We start from the raw sequence: 16,893 nt of genomic DNA, 5'->3' as shown, positions 1-16,893 counted from the left end.
GATCGTCCTGGGAGTCTCTGACCGCATGCGGCTGGAACAGCGTGATGGGAGTTGTTGGAGCAGGGAGAACTTGGACCAATCAGCGTGGGAGTCTCTGACCGCATGTGGCTGGAACAGCAGGATGGGAGTTGTTGGAGCAGGGAAAAACTTGGTCTGATCGGCATGGGAGCCACAGTAGGCCCAGACCAGCTTGTTTGGAGTTTTAGGCAGTCTGTGTTGATGACCTTTGAACCGGAAGTAGTCATGAACCAGGCAGCATCAGCCCTGTGGTGTAGAGGGCCTGAGTTTAAATAGCCGGGTAACCCCTCCCACAACTTCAGACTACGCCTTCCAATATATGAACCTTGTTATACCCCCCTGGCTGTCAATCAGACAACCGGTCTTGTTACTTCCTAGTTTGGTTAGCTAAGTGGAGATAAATTCAAAAGGCAGAAATTGCCCAGAGCACTTGGCTTGCAAAGACTTCTCATTGAGCTGTATTGCGAAGTCTGTAATTGGACAGTCACAAAAAGTATGGGCGGAGTTAAAAGGGGATGGCTTCCACAGGTCATAGAGTAGAGTTCTGCAGGTTTTACAAGCTGATTTTATATTTCCCCTAATTAAAAAAAATGCATAATCAATTGTATACAAGTTTTTAGTGAGGGTATGTATACTAATTTGTGGTTTTATTTATCTTGTACTTGGGCAGTGGAGTCTTTCTTTAAGGGTGGGTGGGCTTTGGATGCTGGTGCTGCTATTGTAACCACTAACATGAACTGTTGGGGTTATGGCAAAGTATGTGTTCCTTTAAGAAATGCTAAATTAAGCTGCAGTATAATAGTAAAATATTTTGCTGACTAAGCAGAATACATATGTAAACTCGAAGACTTATTAAAAACATATTTTAGCCAATTAGAGGACAAAGCAGCACTTTGTCTGCGTTTATCAGAAATGGAAGTAAAAGCTGTGATTATCTGACCTTCTGGCTCAATTCCCAGAGACATTTCATTTAACTTTAAACGGATTATATAATCAGAATTTGATGTAATCATATTTTTGTCTACGCACAGCCTTAAGTAGTATGGTCTAATTTTCTGTTTTATAAACATGACAGTTTCAATCAAGCTCTCCACGAGGCTGAGCAATTCAATTTCTTCAGTCCCCCTCGATAAATGTGTCCTCGGGATCTTTAAAAACTATTTAACAAAATGCAATATGTGGTCGGCAGAAAAAAAACCAAAATAGCATATAGTGTGGAGAACCCTAACATCAATAGCCTGAGAGCTACGTGTGGGGTGATTTCACACTGCAGATACTTAGCTCTGATCAGAAAAGCACAAAACGGTACATAATTGGCTGAGATGCATTAGCCACTTCACTGCAGAGATGGCACATTTTTAGGATTTGCAGTAAATGCAAAAAACATCAAAAGTGAGTAACTTCATTTCTTTTTATTCATGCTTTCTTTTTTTTTTTCTCGATCGAATGTATTAAATACATGGAGGGTCACTTAATTCTAACAAGCCCTTTTGACCTGTAACACCTATGTATGTTTGAAGGAACAGTTACACACATGGAATGTTGCTTAAGGACAATCAAACACAATATATAACCCAAGCATGAATACATATATATATGCAGTGTTTTGTTTATGACATTGGGGTCTGTAACCTTTATTTTTATAGATAAAGATGAAATCAGTCAAATAAAGCTGCAGGAAGGAATACCTGACTTGTGTTACAATTTAAATCCATTACTTTCTGGAATAACATTGCTTGTAAAGTCATGTAAAAACTGATCCAAGAAATATCAGTTGATCTCCCAGGTGGCGCATACACTGTTCAAAACAGTTTTATTTAAGTGCTATTTTTTGAGATTTTTCTCACTTATAAGTCTTATGACTTTTTATTTATTGATGTGATCTAAGCGAGAAACTAGGCATTTCATACTCAATAGAATGCAAAATAGAGAGCTGTCACAATCGGACCACACTTTCAAAGTGAATACTAACAGGTTTAAAAACTACAAACTCTCTCATTACAGAGAGATTTTCGTAAATATAAAAACAGAAAATAAATAAATTGCAACATACATATGAAACATGGCATGAATAGCAAACACACACTTTTCTGTTCCAATTGAAACAAAAATAAACTCATGTGAAAAGATACAATTTACACTTTTCTGCATCTTTTGACAAAATATGATAAAGCTGTATGAAGTATTTAATGTTATAAGTCATTCAGGTAACAAATAATTACTTGGAAGCACAAGTACCATTTGTTGCTACATACAGTAGGTGTAAGAACCGCATACAGGAAATACAGTTGCCAGGTTACGCCAGGCATCTGTATTATATAACGAAGATAAAAATTAAATAACAATGGTTAAATTCCCTAAGTCTTAATAAAGACTCCACCCCAGTGTACTACACCACAACAAAAAAAAGAAAGTGTCGGCCATCAAAAAAAATAAAATAATATACAGGTGAAGTGTTCAGCAAAATAAATCATTTTAAACGATTGCTCTAATAAGAAGATACACATTTTCTAGTGCCACACATTAAAAAAAAATAAAATATAAAAAAAATATTCAACAAGCACTAACAACACATGCTCCTGTAAATAACAAAGTGTATAACACACATGTCATACTACAAAGCAACAAATGTCAATGACTTTGAGAAAGCCCCATAGTCCCCACAGTGAGGCCTGTAATTCTTTCATAACCAGGTTGATACGTGCGTCCAGAACCCAGAACCCACCAGAAGGTGGTGGATATGCAATTCACCGGTGGGAACGAGGACTGACATGGAGACGTTGAGAACATATTCTGGCTACATATGATTTCTGTTTGTGGATTTAAAATGTTGTGCAGGTAAAACTTTGCTCTCTGTAAACATTTTTAATCTGCAAATTTCAACTTGTAATAATAAAGGTTATTCTAGGATGTGCTTTGCTTTCTTGTACGGGCATATGAACAACTGCTGAGAGAATTATGAGATAAGTTCGTACACAAGGGTGTAATTGAAAAAACGGCGTGGATCAAGTGTTCACTGAAGAGCTTATAAAAGGGACACAGAAAAAAGTGGCAATTCAAACGGATATTCACAGGAGTGACACATTAAAATAGTAACTGATTTCTTAGGGACCATATTTGTGTTACAAACTTTGGTATTTAAAGGATTAGTTTATGTTGAACATTTTCTGGATAGATGGATTATTTAAAAGAATTTATTTTGCTGAATACCTCATCTGTATATTATTTTATTATGCAATCTACCACATCAAAAGCAGGGTCAGCACGTCTATAAGGTGGCACAGCCTTAGGGCACCAGAGCAGGGGGGCACAAAAATCCGAATCCCCTGCCTCTTGCTGGGGTCTCGGATTTTTGAACCCCACAAAGCAGGATCTGGGCAGTGAAGTCAGCCGGCCTCCTCTGATGATGTCAGAGGAGGGGGCGTGGCTTCCAATGCTCCCAGACTCCCCTGCAGTCTTCAGTGGAGCCCCTGCCTCCATCTCCTGTCTGGCCCGTCCCACCTGACCACCAGAGGTAAGATACCCCCCCCCCCGCCCCCCGGGCAAGGTAAGCCGCAGGGAGCGGGGATGCCTTTTAGATTTTTTGTTTTATAATCAAAACGTTTTTGTTTTGTTTCCGTTTTTTTTTTTAAAGCAGCCTCTGTCTCCATTATACTGCCAATGTCCCCGCCTATGCAGCCCCTGCCCCTTCTACAGCCCCTGCCTCCATATTACTGCCCCTGCCCCCCCTTTTGAGCCCCTGTCCCCACTCTACAGCCCCTGCCTCCACAATAATGCTGTCTCCCTCTAGAGTCCCTCCCTCCTCTACAGACCATTATATTTCCCATGCCTCCATTATACTGCCCCTGCCCTCCCCCTCTACAGCCCCTGCCTACATTATACTACCCCTGCCCTCCCCTTCTACAGCCTCTGCCCCCCCCTACAGCCCCTGCCCCCACCATGCTGCCCCTGTCCCCCTCTACAAGCACCTCTACCACCATCAACCTACTACAGCCCCTATCCCCCAGAGCCCCTAACCTTCAACAACAATCCTTGCCCCCCCCCAATACATCCCTTGTCCTTCCGCACTACAACCCCTGCCCTGTTTATAAAAACTGCAATAATTACACTTGCAGGGTTAAGGGTAGTGGGAGTTGGCACCCAGACCAATCCAATGGGCAGAAGTGGTATGGGTACCTGGAGTATCCCATTAAAGTGTAGCACAGAGGGGTACTACCCCACTCCGGGGTAACTGGCAGGCACAATTCTTCTCTGTATTGTACATATGTAATACAACATTTTAAGTAGTAGGTCTGTGTAGAAATAAAGTGCTCACTGTGATGTAAGATAGGTGCATTTGAGTTGCATTTATTTATTGTTTTACGATTAGAATAAAGGTAGATTATTCATTTTAAAAGTACTCAACCCATTTGCCATTTAATTCTGTTGGCTTTCTGGAGACCACTTTCCCTGGTTGGGATTATACTACCCCTGCCGTATGGATTGAGCAAAAACCATTTAGCTTTACACGTCTAAGTCATTTTCCATTTGTTTGCACCTATCCTACATCACAGTGAGCGCTACACAGACGCACTACTTCAAATAGCTAGTGTAATGTTTTATATTACTCTGCCCATCTCATAAAGGAACACTATAACATTAGCAATACAAATCTGTACATCTTTATTCCTAATGTGTCCCTTGTAGTTTCAGACCTCGGCACACCCTGTTCGGCACTGAAATCAACCCTTCTTTGCTAACCTTGTTTCCAGTGCGGAGGGTCCCTAGGCAGGACTTACCTCTCCTCCCAAGGCACCACCATAGGAGTTCATACAGCAGCCACTAGAGAAGGAGTTAACACAGCAATGTAATTATCAACGTTTCTCAAAAACTGCAATGTTTTACATTGCAGGATTTAGAGGACAGGGACTCTGCACCCAGACCACTTCAATGAGATGAAACGGTCTTGGTGACTATAGTGTTCTTGTAAATGTATGATAAAATGTGATTGATTAAAAAAAAAAAAAAAAAACTGTCAATGTATAATCAACAAAAAAAAACCTACAAACCAAGACAATTCTTATACTACTGCTCTGGTTATCCCAGTAAGCTACAATGATCATTAATAACAAGCATTATCTACACCCACGGGTCATGGCAAGGCCACCCCTGCCTTACACAGAGAGAGCATATTTCTAGTAAATCTGGGCAGGTGATATCAGGAAATCGGTGATGTTTAACTGTAAACTGTGTCTGTAAAGAACAAGTTACGCTGGGAAACGTGGAAAAGATATTCCTGACAACTTGTCAAAGGAATCCTGCAAGCTATGCACAAGCATATTATTTTATTTCAGGTCAATATCCCCAAATGCACATAAAATGTCACTGAAGAAGATGAATGGTGCAGAGTTGTGTGCCCATTTACTTTTTTTTTTCTGATCTTCATCCACAGAGCATTCTTCAAGTCAGTCAGTTCCTTACACGTGTGCCAAGGACACTAATGGTATATTTCAACGTGTTATCATTTAGTGCTCATATATCCTTCCTTCTGACACTGTCACAACACCAACTATATGAATAGACTCTACAAAATGTGTTCATACTGCTGTGCGGGCCCCTGGATCTCACAGTGACAGGCTAGCATTCATTTTAAATCTCTAACATCTTAAAGGGATACTCCAGTCCTCTAAAACACCCCAACTAGGTGATATGCAAGTTCCTTTCAGGATTATTTTATAAAAATGCTGGTTTCATAAGTATTTGGAGTTCGCGGGGTTCTGGAAAGATCTCACTGCAGGTTGTTGGGGAGTTTACTTTTTTTTAATTCATGAAAAAAGGGGGGCAGCTTAAATCTAAAATAAAAATATATCATTTATAATGATATGTATTTGGTTCCTTTCATTTTGACACTTTGTAGGCATATTCCATTAAATTTTTGCTACAAATTAAGATCATTTTATTTATTAAGAAAAATTAGACAAATTAAACATTTAGACTAAAAACGTCAACGTGCAAAAATAGCTGTGTTGCAGTTCTGTTTTTTGTTTTTTTTTCTTCAAATCAACTAATTTGGACAGCACATTTAATTTACTTGTTCATTCTTCATTATTCTATGTTTGAGGAATAAACACACGTGTAAACGTTGCCTCTGTGAGGTCAACATGTTGTATGGAATTATCTGAATGATAATCTATCTGAGCCCTGTACAATCTACTCCCAGCTCCATCCAAGGCAGGGTTGTTGTAGAACTCAATTTCTATCGGTGTTGGTTACAGGAGGTGATTGTAGGGTGGCAGAGATTTATTTTAAATGAATTTGCCTTTGTCTAACTCTCACTTACTACTTGTTCAAAACACAGCGATGTTCCAATACTATATTCCGTATACTTAAATGTAATCCAATCTTAATTGCTTACATTTCTAATGTACTATTTAAATCTAGTATATTATACAGCATTTATATAGCACCAATATATTCTGCAGCGTATTACACTTGTAGATGGGGATATTTAAAGTTGAAGAAGGCCCTGCTTAAAGAAAATTATAATATATGAGGATTAGAGGTAGGTGGATAGATATCGCTAGGGACACTTACTAGTGAGATGGTCTGACTGGGATTCCAACCTGGGCAGCAATGTTACCAGTTCTCTAACCAGCTAAGGCACGTCTTGCTCATACTCTGTAGGTGTACAGATATAATTTTACTATAATAAAGTAAATGCTTGAAAATAAAGGCACGTAGTGGCACTGGTTTATACACATCCACCTCGGAGCTTTTAGCAGTTCACGCAGAGGACTTTTACGGTTTCCACCGGCTGTACTTGCTTTTTTAATTAAACGGTTATAAAAATGTAGAAAGTGATGAGAGTATACCATCGTCAATAAACGCTGCCAATTTGAACAGACTCTGAAATGCTTAATTGCAGCTAACGACTGACCAAATGTGCTGTCGCTAGCTGCTTTGCATCCTGCTACATTTGTCACAGTAATCCCTTAACTTCACAGATCATTGGAATCCTCCTATTAATCACAATTCCAACAAGCCAGCAAGTCTACACCTAGTCGCCACACTGCCTGCCACTGGCTTCAGCAAAGGCTGAAACCAGAATGTTTGTTAAAGGAACAATTTCAATTATCTATCATGTTACACTGAATATATACAAATTGTGTGGATGACGTGATCCCATTTACATAAGTAAGTGATCGTTCAATGTCACATGGAGGAGGGGTGACTGTTCATGGAGCGTGTAGACATTATGCACATAGCACTAGAAGCCCAATTTAATGTATAGTGTCCTACCCAGTAATTTACCTAGAACAATATATAGATACATTTTAACAGACTTTAAAGTGACACTCATATTGTAGCATGCTAAAATATGAATGGCTAAAATGTGTTTAAATTAGCCAATATGTGATTGTAGCTCAGTTTGAAAATCATTTCAGATTACCTGTGTTAGCCTAAATTTTGCCATTCAGATTTTAATTCATTATAATTTGGAATTCAGTGAAGAATTCTGAAAGGTACGTCAGCCATAACAGGTGCACCTAAACCAATTGTGAGCAACTGGTCGAAACACTGACAGTACAGAATGAGAAAGGATGTCTGTATAATACAGTATGAGCTCTTGTAATAAAAAGAAAATAGTTTGTGTACCTACATCTTTATTAAAACGTTTATAAAAGTATACCTGTCACTTTGCAAAGTTTAGTTGTGTTTTTATTTATCAATATTGAATAATTATATTTAAAGGGCACCTGGCAAAATTAACATGACTTGTGTCCACTTTAGACAGGCAAAATGTTTTAAGCGATGTGACAGTCAGGTGAAGAAATATAAATAACTTGTAAAAATAATGGGGCGGTGTGCATTAAGGAACACTGCAAACACCATAACCACTACAGTGCAATTTTGTAACCATTTTATTTCTTATTGGGGCCCGCAGACCACCAGTGGCGCAGGGTTTAACTCATTGGTCGTAAGAGACTGGCTGATGCTCTTAGCCAATGAGCTGGTCCACCACTGCAGGGCTTAGTTTGGGAGAGCTATTGGAAGCTCCTAGTGGCTGTGAGAGGCATGTGGTGGACCCTAGTAAAGAAGTCAAGTAGCTGACCCTGGCAGGAATAGAATCTAAAATACGGAGGCTGTGACAAGCTAAACCAAATGAAAGTCAGCACAATCAACAGGTTTAGTTTGTTAGCAATAAACACATACTTGTGCATTTCTCAGATTTGATGATGTAACGCAGTAAGCACCTGATAAACCTATGGGTGTATTGGGTTATTATCCCACCAGGACATACACCCTGTACATCAGAGTCCACGGGTCCCATACAACGAGTGTGTAAAACACAAACATTTCCGAGACTTTAACTAAAGCTCATAGAATCTAGAACGAATATACTGGAACAGCATTTGCGGTAACATTGATTTTACTCCTTTTTAAGACAGAAACCTACAAGAGTTATGATAGGAGCATTTATCACTATCCAAATTGCAGGTCAGTCAAAATGACTATCCATAAAATTATTGCTCTCTCTCCTCCCCATACGAGTTATTAAATCTGTCAGCATTTTCCATAAAGAAAAAGATCTGCTGTGCATTGAAACAGCTATATTATTAGAGTAACCATAGCACATAATCTGGGGATATTCTCACACGCTGGAGACATTTTTTTATACATATTTAAACAATATCTTTTTGTTATCAGTCATTTAGAACATTTAATAATGAGAAATGATGAGACAGGATGGTGTAAGACCTGGCAACGAGAGCAACCATCACATATTTCAATCATTTCGGAATAAAGACTGATAAATGAATGGATACAAGAAATGAGCACCCTAATTTTAGATTAAAAATCGGTATAAAATTTTATACCGATTTTTAATCGAAAATTAGGGGTGCGCGTTATACTCGAATAAATACGGTATTTGTTTTTCAGGGTAATTGTTTCTCTGTGGCCCCCGAATCAGTCTACTCTACTTTCCTAACATGGAATATGATTAACATTCGAGAGTTCGCCTTCTTTAACCCCTTAAGGACCAAACTTCTGGAATAAAAGGGAATCATGACATGTCACACATGTCATGTGTCCTTAAGGGGTTAAACTGTTGTAACTGTATTAATAAAGACGCTAAAACAAAATCAACAGGTCACTTAAGAAATCCCCTAAAAAGCAGTTCCCTTGACAAACCCTCCAGATATTTTGCTTAGCGCCGGTACTGTAGTAAGAGCCCAAAGGGTCTTAGCGGTTATGGTTGGTCCAATTACAAAATAGTGGATCCGGTACGATATTCTCAATTTAGGACCTGTGGACTGCCGGACTGAATTTATTTATTTTATATTCTGTTCTCAGACACATCAGAGGATAAATTGTATGAAATCGGTACATGACTAGGCGTTGCCGCTACATGCTAATGATACACCATGCATCAAGGGAGGCATGATAGTGACATATGGGGCGTTATTGCTATAAAAGATGTATAAGTTGGGGCACTGCATGTCAAGCTGATGTATGAACATTGACAGGTGGTTGTTTGCCTTTGTCCATACATTATTTCTGGTTAAGGCAACACTGTTTTGGATTCAGAAAATATATAATCATGCTGTATTCGAGCAGTCATGCGTCATCTCCGTCCCTTGTACTATCCTTCCCATTCGTGTCTACATTTTACCATTTAACTTTCCTCTTCTTTTTCATTTTTCAATGATTGAAAATTTGTAAAATAAATAAAATCTAATATTGTTATAAAATAGTAACAATTACTTTTAGAAAACAAGCAAACCATTTATTTTAAGGCAGGAGGGATGGGTTGATTTGTTTTCAATTTATGACAGTCTCTCTCATACCAGTCTACCTGTATCCATCTTACAACCAGTCTATCTCACTAATCACAAACTGAGATCACATCTCTCCAAAGTGCCCACGTGCTTGGCCCTCTCCTCCCCCACCTCTTACCGGCATACAAATTGCACAGAGAAAGATCTGGATGAAGTTTGTGAAGCAGGAAGGGGACGTGGCACATAGCATCATGCTGGCATGATGGTGCTGGACTGTTATAGAGACTAAATCTGTATAAAGTATATTCTTAGACAGTAAGACAGTCCACAATAGATTTGCTTCCCTTGAGTCTGAAGCAGTATCTCTGTCAACCCCTATGTTAACTTATGACTGGAGATTACATATCATTATGTGCGAAATAACCTGATGGAACAGGCATAATATGGGATTTATATCTGTGTTAATCCTGTGTTTGGGGACACCAGCCCAAATCCCCAGAAACCACATCTTTGTGTCTGTGTAGGCAGATTCCATGCATTTCTGATTAAGCTGGAGTAATTCTTGGAGCTCTCAGTATGACCAGTTGGCAAGTGGCACCTTAGACACAAGCCCCATTGCCCCTCACCTCCTCTGCTTGTCAGCAATGGCTCAAAATGCACTGTTGGCACCACTATTGTACGTAAGCACCCTCACATTGTATAACTTACACACCTCATTATGTTGGGCGGTTTGACTGTGAGTCAAGGAACAGGTCTTTGTATTCTTCAGATCAGCAGCGGATATTTTCACAAGATCGATTTGTTACATCATGACAAGTAAAAGGCAATAACACAACATGCTGGAGGCTCCACAAAAGGACATTACAGGAAATCTAAATTAATTCCAGGGATTTTTTTTCTCCTACATTCACTCAGTACACAAGACAATACAATAAGGGTTAAATCTATATATCAATAATATTTCTTTAATATATAAGAAGCATGGAAGGAACAATTATTTTTATTATTATTATTGTTTTAATGAGCATTTTCAGACTGTTTGTCATACCACTTCTTTCTGCTCATTTGTTCATCTGAAATAAATGTTAATGTATTTGGGTCCCTCGGGCTTCAGAAGAAAACAAATTTGTCTATAAAGTCTCAAGATTGCTATTTTAACACCACATTATAGTGGGACAGTGTCCTTAGGTGTTTGATTTCTCATTTTACTGATTAAACATCAAGTATCCTGCAAGGAGGACATTTACAATGCAGGAAACCCGTCAGGTAATCTCAACAATGTTCTTTATCCAACCATGCACACTCTGACAGTTCTAAAATAGAACAGTCATTACCATGACAAACAGCTGAATTTACACTCACAAAGGAAAAGTTTACGTTAATAATAAATATCACACATGTACAATAATAGTGTAGTGTTGGAGAAGACTATGTTTGGATACCGACTGTATACAGGTATGTGATATTTGTTATACATCCTCTGCTCAAATTCGCCTGCTCATTGACTTTTATTTGTATAAGTTGTTTGATTTGTAAGGAAAATAATAAAAGGTAAAACATTTGACACAAGTTGGAGTAATGCTAGCTTAAATATAGAAATGTATATGATGTTTTAGGGGGTTAAATGTATCAGAGATGTACAGGGTGTTTCAAAATGATAGTCCCAATATCAAAACAGTGTATTTCAGGATAGCAACAATTACACTAAAAGTTACAAACGGTTTAATGAGTTATCAAGCTTTACTAACCATTTTATAAATGCTCTGTATGCCCTCCACCTGCTGTACGGACACCATTGATACGATGGTTGAATTTGTCCCAAATGCCTCTCAAAGTGTATTCTATCACTGAAGTTACCATTGCTGTGATTCTGTTTTTAAGGTCACCCAGATTAGTTGCTTATGGTGGCACAAAAACACATTCTTTGACATGGCCCCACAAAACAGTTGCACAGTGTAATGTCTGAAGATCTTGGGGGCCAAAAGTGTAGCTCCAAGTTTTGGGGTCCCGTGTGACCTATCCAACTTTGAGAAAGTGTGTCATTTAAAAAATGTTGAACCTGTAGGTGCCAATGTGTCTTGATGGAAAGTGAAGTAATCTGAATCTTCATTAAATTGTGGAAAGAGACAGTTTTGAAGCATTTCGAGATACATTTGCCCTGTAAATGTGTGAAAGGGCCATAATCCTTTTTTTTTTTTTTTTTTCTTTTTTTTTTTTAAGAAACCGCACAAAATACATTTACTTTTGCTCATTCTCGTGTAGATTGCGTAATCCCCATATACGCACATTGTGACGGTTAATTTTACTGCTTAGATGAAACGTTGTTCATCATTAAAAATCAAACGTTGTAAGAAGCTGTCATCCGCCATGTTCTGTAACATCGCATCACTAAATTCTATGCGCTTTCATTGGTCACCTACATAAAAAGCCTGCACCAGTTGCAACTAGTATGGTCTTATGATTAAACATCACATTAACAAATGCCAGACAGATGTATTAAAGATCACAGGTTTTCGGCTGGCACGATGAGAGAACTTGCGTGGACTACGCTGAAAACGCAAGAGTTCTTCTTACAATTTTCTCTGAAGTGCCCTGTGCTCTTCCCTTTACATAAACAGCCTGTTTCCTCAATCTGTGGGTACCAACAACGAATACATCGCCTCCATCATCTTCCAAGTGTCTGAGGCTAGAGGCTGTTTGAAATTCTATGTCTCACTCTTTCAAGTGCTAAGAGTTTCATTTGTGGGAGGTTCGTGGTTGCAGAGATATAGCATTTTTTTAAAATCAGGGCCATGTTTTCATAACACTATGAATTATGGCATACCTGCAACTTTCTGCATGTCATGAAAATAATGTGTTTTGCAAAAGGACAAATTGCAATTTTTTTAATAAACTGCACCAAAATAAATATGATCATATGCCCCGATAATGAGCATTTTTTTTAAAGACAGCTGGTATATCCGGAAATGTAGATTCCTAAAATCCCATCATAATGTACATATTATGACTATGTGTGTAAATGTGTGAAACCTGTTTGCACAAGCAAGCAAATATGCCTTGATATTTATGTAGAACCTTTCCTAGCTTTTCATAATAATGACTATGGATCCACAACAACCTATTGCATTTTACATACCAGGCAGGGGAGGGTGACAATATTTACAGTCTGTAACAATTTGGGGTGATGCTAGCGGAGTGAGTGACCATGGTGGCCATCTTGCTTGCGGCGCATCGTGACACAGTTTTTCTACGCTAGGCAGAAAGACAGAGTAAAACACCCATGGAAAAATACATTCTTGATATAAAATTAACCAAGACAAAATATTAAATGTCAAAATGGAATCATTTACAGGTGGCACCCATATTTATAGATGCAGCAATTACAAAGCTGTCAGCTTGGTTTATATTTGTGGTAAGGAAATGATCTGAATGTGTTTTACGATCAGGGTTCAGCTGAAGAAGTAAACTCTTATCACTCTAATTTACTTTAGCATTTCATACAGTCTCACGTTAGAGGCTGAAAGATATACATGTAGGGGGAAATGTATGTGTATTATTAAGTAGAGGCTTATAAAAGAGTATAGAGAGTATTTGCAAAAAATATATATTAATGTTAATATTCACTAAATAGGTAAGTGCACTAGCTGAGTGATCTAAGCTGGGTCCTGGGGTTTAATTTGTTTATTAACCCTGTCTGTGATCACAAACTATTTATTAAGAATCATATTCCCAAATGGAATGATCAACTCAGATAATTACATTGAGATGCCAACAATAAATAAGTTGACAGTTCAATTTCCAAACAGGGTTTCCATGAGCAACACTGGGATGAAGGCAATGTGTAGAATTTAGTTCTTATGGTGTTAATAATCTTGCGGTGACAATAAAGAGCGTGAAAAACCACGTGTCAGTGTTTTACAGGTGATACAACATTAGTTACAGTAACACAGACTGGAAAATGGATCTAGCCTATATGAAATACATAGAACAGAGGGCAGCCATTGTTCATGGGGTTGGAAAGGGTGCCAGGAGGGCTACACCATTAGTAAGATGAATTAGAATAAAGAATAAACTTGGGAAAAATTAAGAAACCTGGGAAAAGTTACATTTCTTCACATTAAAAAAGGGGTTATTATTGGCATTAACATAGCGCCAACATATTCTACAGTGCTGTACAATTATAGAACAGGGGTATCTGACAAGCAATTGACACGCAGACTATTGGCCTTGATTTAATATTATTCTATAAGATTAATATTTAGATATTATTTGAAAAAGTGATATTTATTTTTCAGTTTATCTGAAAATATTAAAAGAAAGAGTTTCACAATGAGAACAATACGGATACTGAACTCAGAATGTAGTGGGTGATTTAGTGTATTTTGCCGATGTCCGAACGCACGGATGCTTTATTAGTAAATTAGTTGGAGGGAGTTATACAATTTATGGATCTTTGTTGCTGATATAAGAATTTGTTTTGGAATCTAGAGACACAATCTGAATTTTTGTTTTTGCCTTCTTTTGGATAAACAGCATCAATAGGTTGAGCCTAATGGATTTGTGACTCTTTTCCAAAATATTTCATAAAATGATTACATAATCAGTGTATCCACTTCATCCCAGGGTCATTAAAGTACCAAATGCGATGCCATCCTGGCTCCATCTTTAACACGAGCAGTTCCACTGCAGCATCACTAGCCAAATGTGTTATACCCAAAATGACACAGGTACGGCGTCATTTCAGCAACAGTGCCCACTCACATTTTGGCAACTCTGTAGCCAGGGGCGTAACTAGAAATCACAGGGCCCCGTTGCAGGGGCGTAACTAGAAATCACAAGGCCCTGGTGCAAGAATCATAGAAGGGCCCCCTTTACGTTGATACAACCACACACACTGACACACAGTCATTGGCACACAAACTGTTTAACTAACACAAATTTTAAGTGACAAATACACACACACACTGACATACTGATTTGACACACACTGACATACACTTACTGACATACACACTCTTACAGACACTATCACTGACAGACACACACTGACTGACAAACACATACTGACACACACACACTATCTGATTGACGCAGACATATACATCCTCTTACACAGACACTTGAAAAGTATTTTATTTTATTTTTTTAAACCTACCCAGAATTAAATACTTTTATTTTTTAAACCTACCCAGAATTAAATACCTAGAGATCCCCCCAGTATGTACAATAGTGGCAGAACCAGGTATAATGGTTTAACAATAACACCCAAGAGTATCCTGACCTGCCGCTGCCAGCCGGGGTAGCGCTCATTTAGCAGCTGCTCTCCACCAATCACTGCCTGCTACACCACATGGCCCTCAGGTACCGCTCTCCATTCTCAAGGATAGGGGGTGGAGATATAACAGCCTGAGAGGACAGAGGGCGGAGATATAACAGCCTGAGAGGACAGAGGGCGGAGATATAACAGCCTGAGAGGACAGAGGGCGGAGATATAACAGCCTGAGAGGACAGAGGGCGGAGATATAACAGCCTGAGAGGACAGGGGGCGGTTATAAAACAGCCTGAGAGGACAGAGGGTGGAGATATAACAGCCTGAGAGGACAGAGGGCGGAGATATAACAGCCTGAGAGGACAGGGGGCTGAGATATAAAACAGCCTGAGAGGACAGAGGGCAGAGATATAACAGCCTGAGAGGACAGAGGGCAGAGATATAACAGCCTGAGAGGACAGGGGGCGGTTATAAAACAGCCTGAGAGGACAGAGGGCGGAGATATAACAGCCTGAGAGGACAGAGGGCGGAGATATAACAGCCTGAGAGGACAGAGGGCGGAGATATAACAGCCTGAGAGGACAGAGGGCGGAGATATAACAGCCTGAGAGGACAGAGGGCGGAGATATAACTGCCTGAGAGGACAGAGGGTGGAGATATAAAACAGCCTGACAGGACAGAGGGTGGAGATATAACAGCCTGAGAGGACAGAGGGTGGAGATATAATAGCCTGAGAGGACAGGGGGCGGAGATATAACAGCCTGAGAGGACAGAGGGCGGAGATATAACAGCCTGAGAGGACAGGGGGCGGTTATAAAACAGCCTGAGAGGACAGAGGGTGGAGATATAACTGCCTGAGAGGACAGAGGGTGGAGATATAAAACAGCCTGAGAGGACAGAGGGCGGAGATATAACAGCCTGAGAGGACAGAGGGCGGAGATATAACAGCCTGAGAGGACAGAGGGCGGAGATATAACAGCCTGAGAGGACAGAGGGCGGAGATATAACAGCCTGAGAGGACAGAGGGCGGAGATATAACTGCCTGAGAGGACAGAGGGTGGAGATATAAAACAGCCTGAGAGGACAGAGGGTGGAGATACAACAGCCTGAGAGGACAGAGGGCGGAGATATAACTGCCTGAGAGGACAGAGGGTGGAGATATAACAGCCTGAGAGGACAGAGGGCGGAGATATAACTGCCTGAGAGGACAGAGGGTGGAGATATAAAACAGCCTGAGAGAACAGGGGGCGGAGATATAAAACAGCCTGAGAGGCCAGGGGGCGGAGATATAAAACAGCCCGAGAGGACAGGGGGCGGATATAAAACAGCCTGAGAGGACAGAGGGCGGATATAAAACAGCCTGAGAGGACAGGGGGCGGATATAAAACAGCCTGAGAGGACAGAGGGTGGAGATATAACAGCCTGAGAGGACAGAGGGCGGATATGTAACAGCCTGAGAGGACAGGGGGCGGAGATATAACAGCCTGAGAGAACAGGGGGCTGAGATATAAAACAGCCTGAGAGGACAGAGGGCGGAGATTTAAAACAGCCCGAGAGGACAGAGGGCGGATATGTAACAGCCTGAGAGGACAGAGGGCGGATATGTAACAGCCTGAGAGAACAGGGTGCGGAGATATAAAACAGCCCGAGAGGACAGGGGGCGGAGATAGAACGCAGTTTGAGAGGAAAGGAGGTGGAGATAGAATGCAGCTGCTGATTGAATGGAGAGGGAGAGTAAAACTTGCAAGCTGGGAATGGGTGGCAAGGGCAGAATGCAATAATCTCCACCCCTAAAAAAGCTCACTCACTTTTTTAGCATTGTCATTTGTTTGGCAGACGTTCTGC

General features: G+C 39.9%; 1 protein-coding gene across 1 annotated transcript in view; it reads right to left on the bottom strand.

Annotated features, from left to right (window-relative positions):
- Positions 1 to 16,893, bottom strand: part of TBC1D22A (TBC1 domain family member 22A) — a 504,456-nt gene that overhangs the window by 119,682 nt on the left and 367,881 nt on the right. The window lies entirely within an intron of this gene.

Source organism: Pelobates fuscus, chromosome 3 (genome assembly GCF_036172605.1).
Source record: "Pelobates fuscus isolate aPelFus1 chromosome 3, aPelFus1.pri, whole genome shotgun sequence".
Classification (NCBI taxonomy): Eukaryota; Metazoa; Chordata; class Amphibia; order Anura; family Pelobatidae; genus Pelobates; species Pelobates fuscus.
This window is presented reverse-complemented; position numbering and strand designations above follow the sequence as displayed.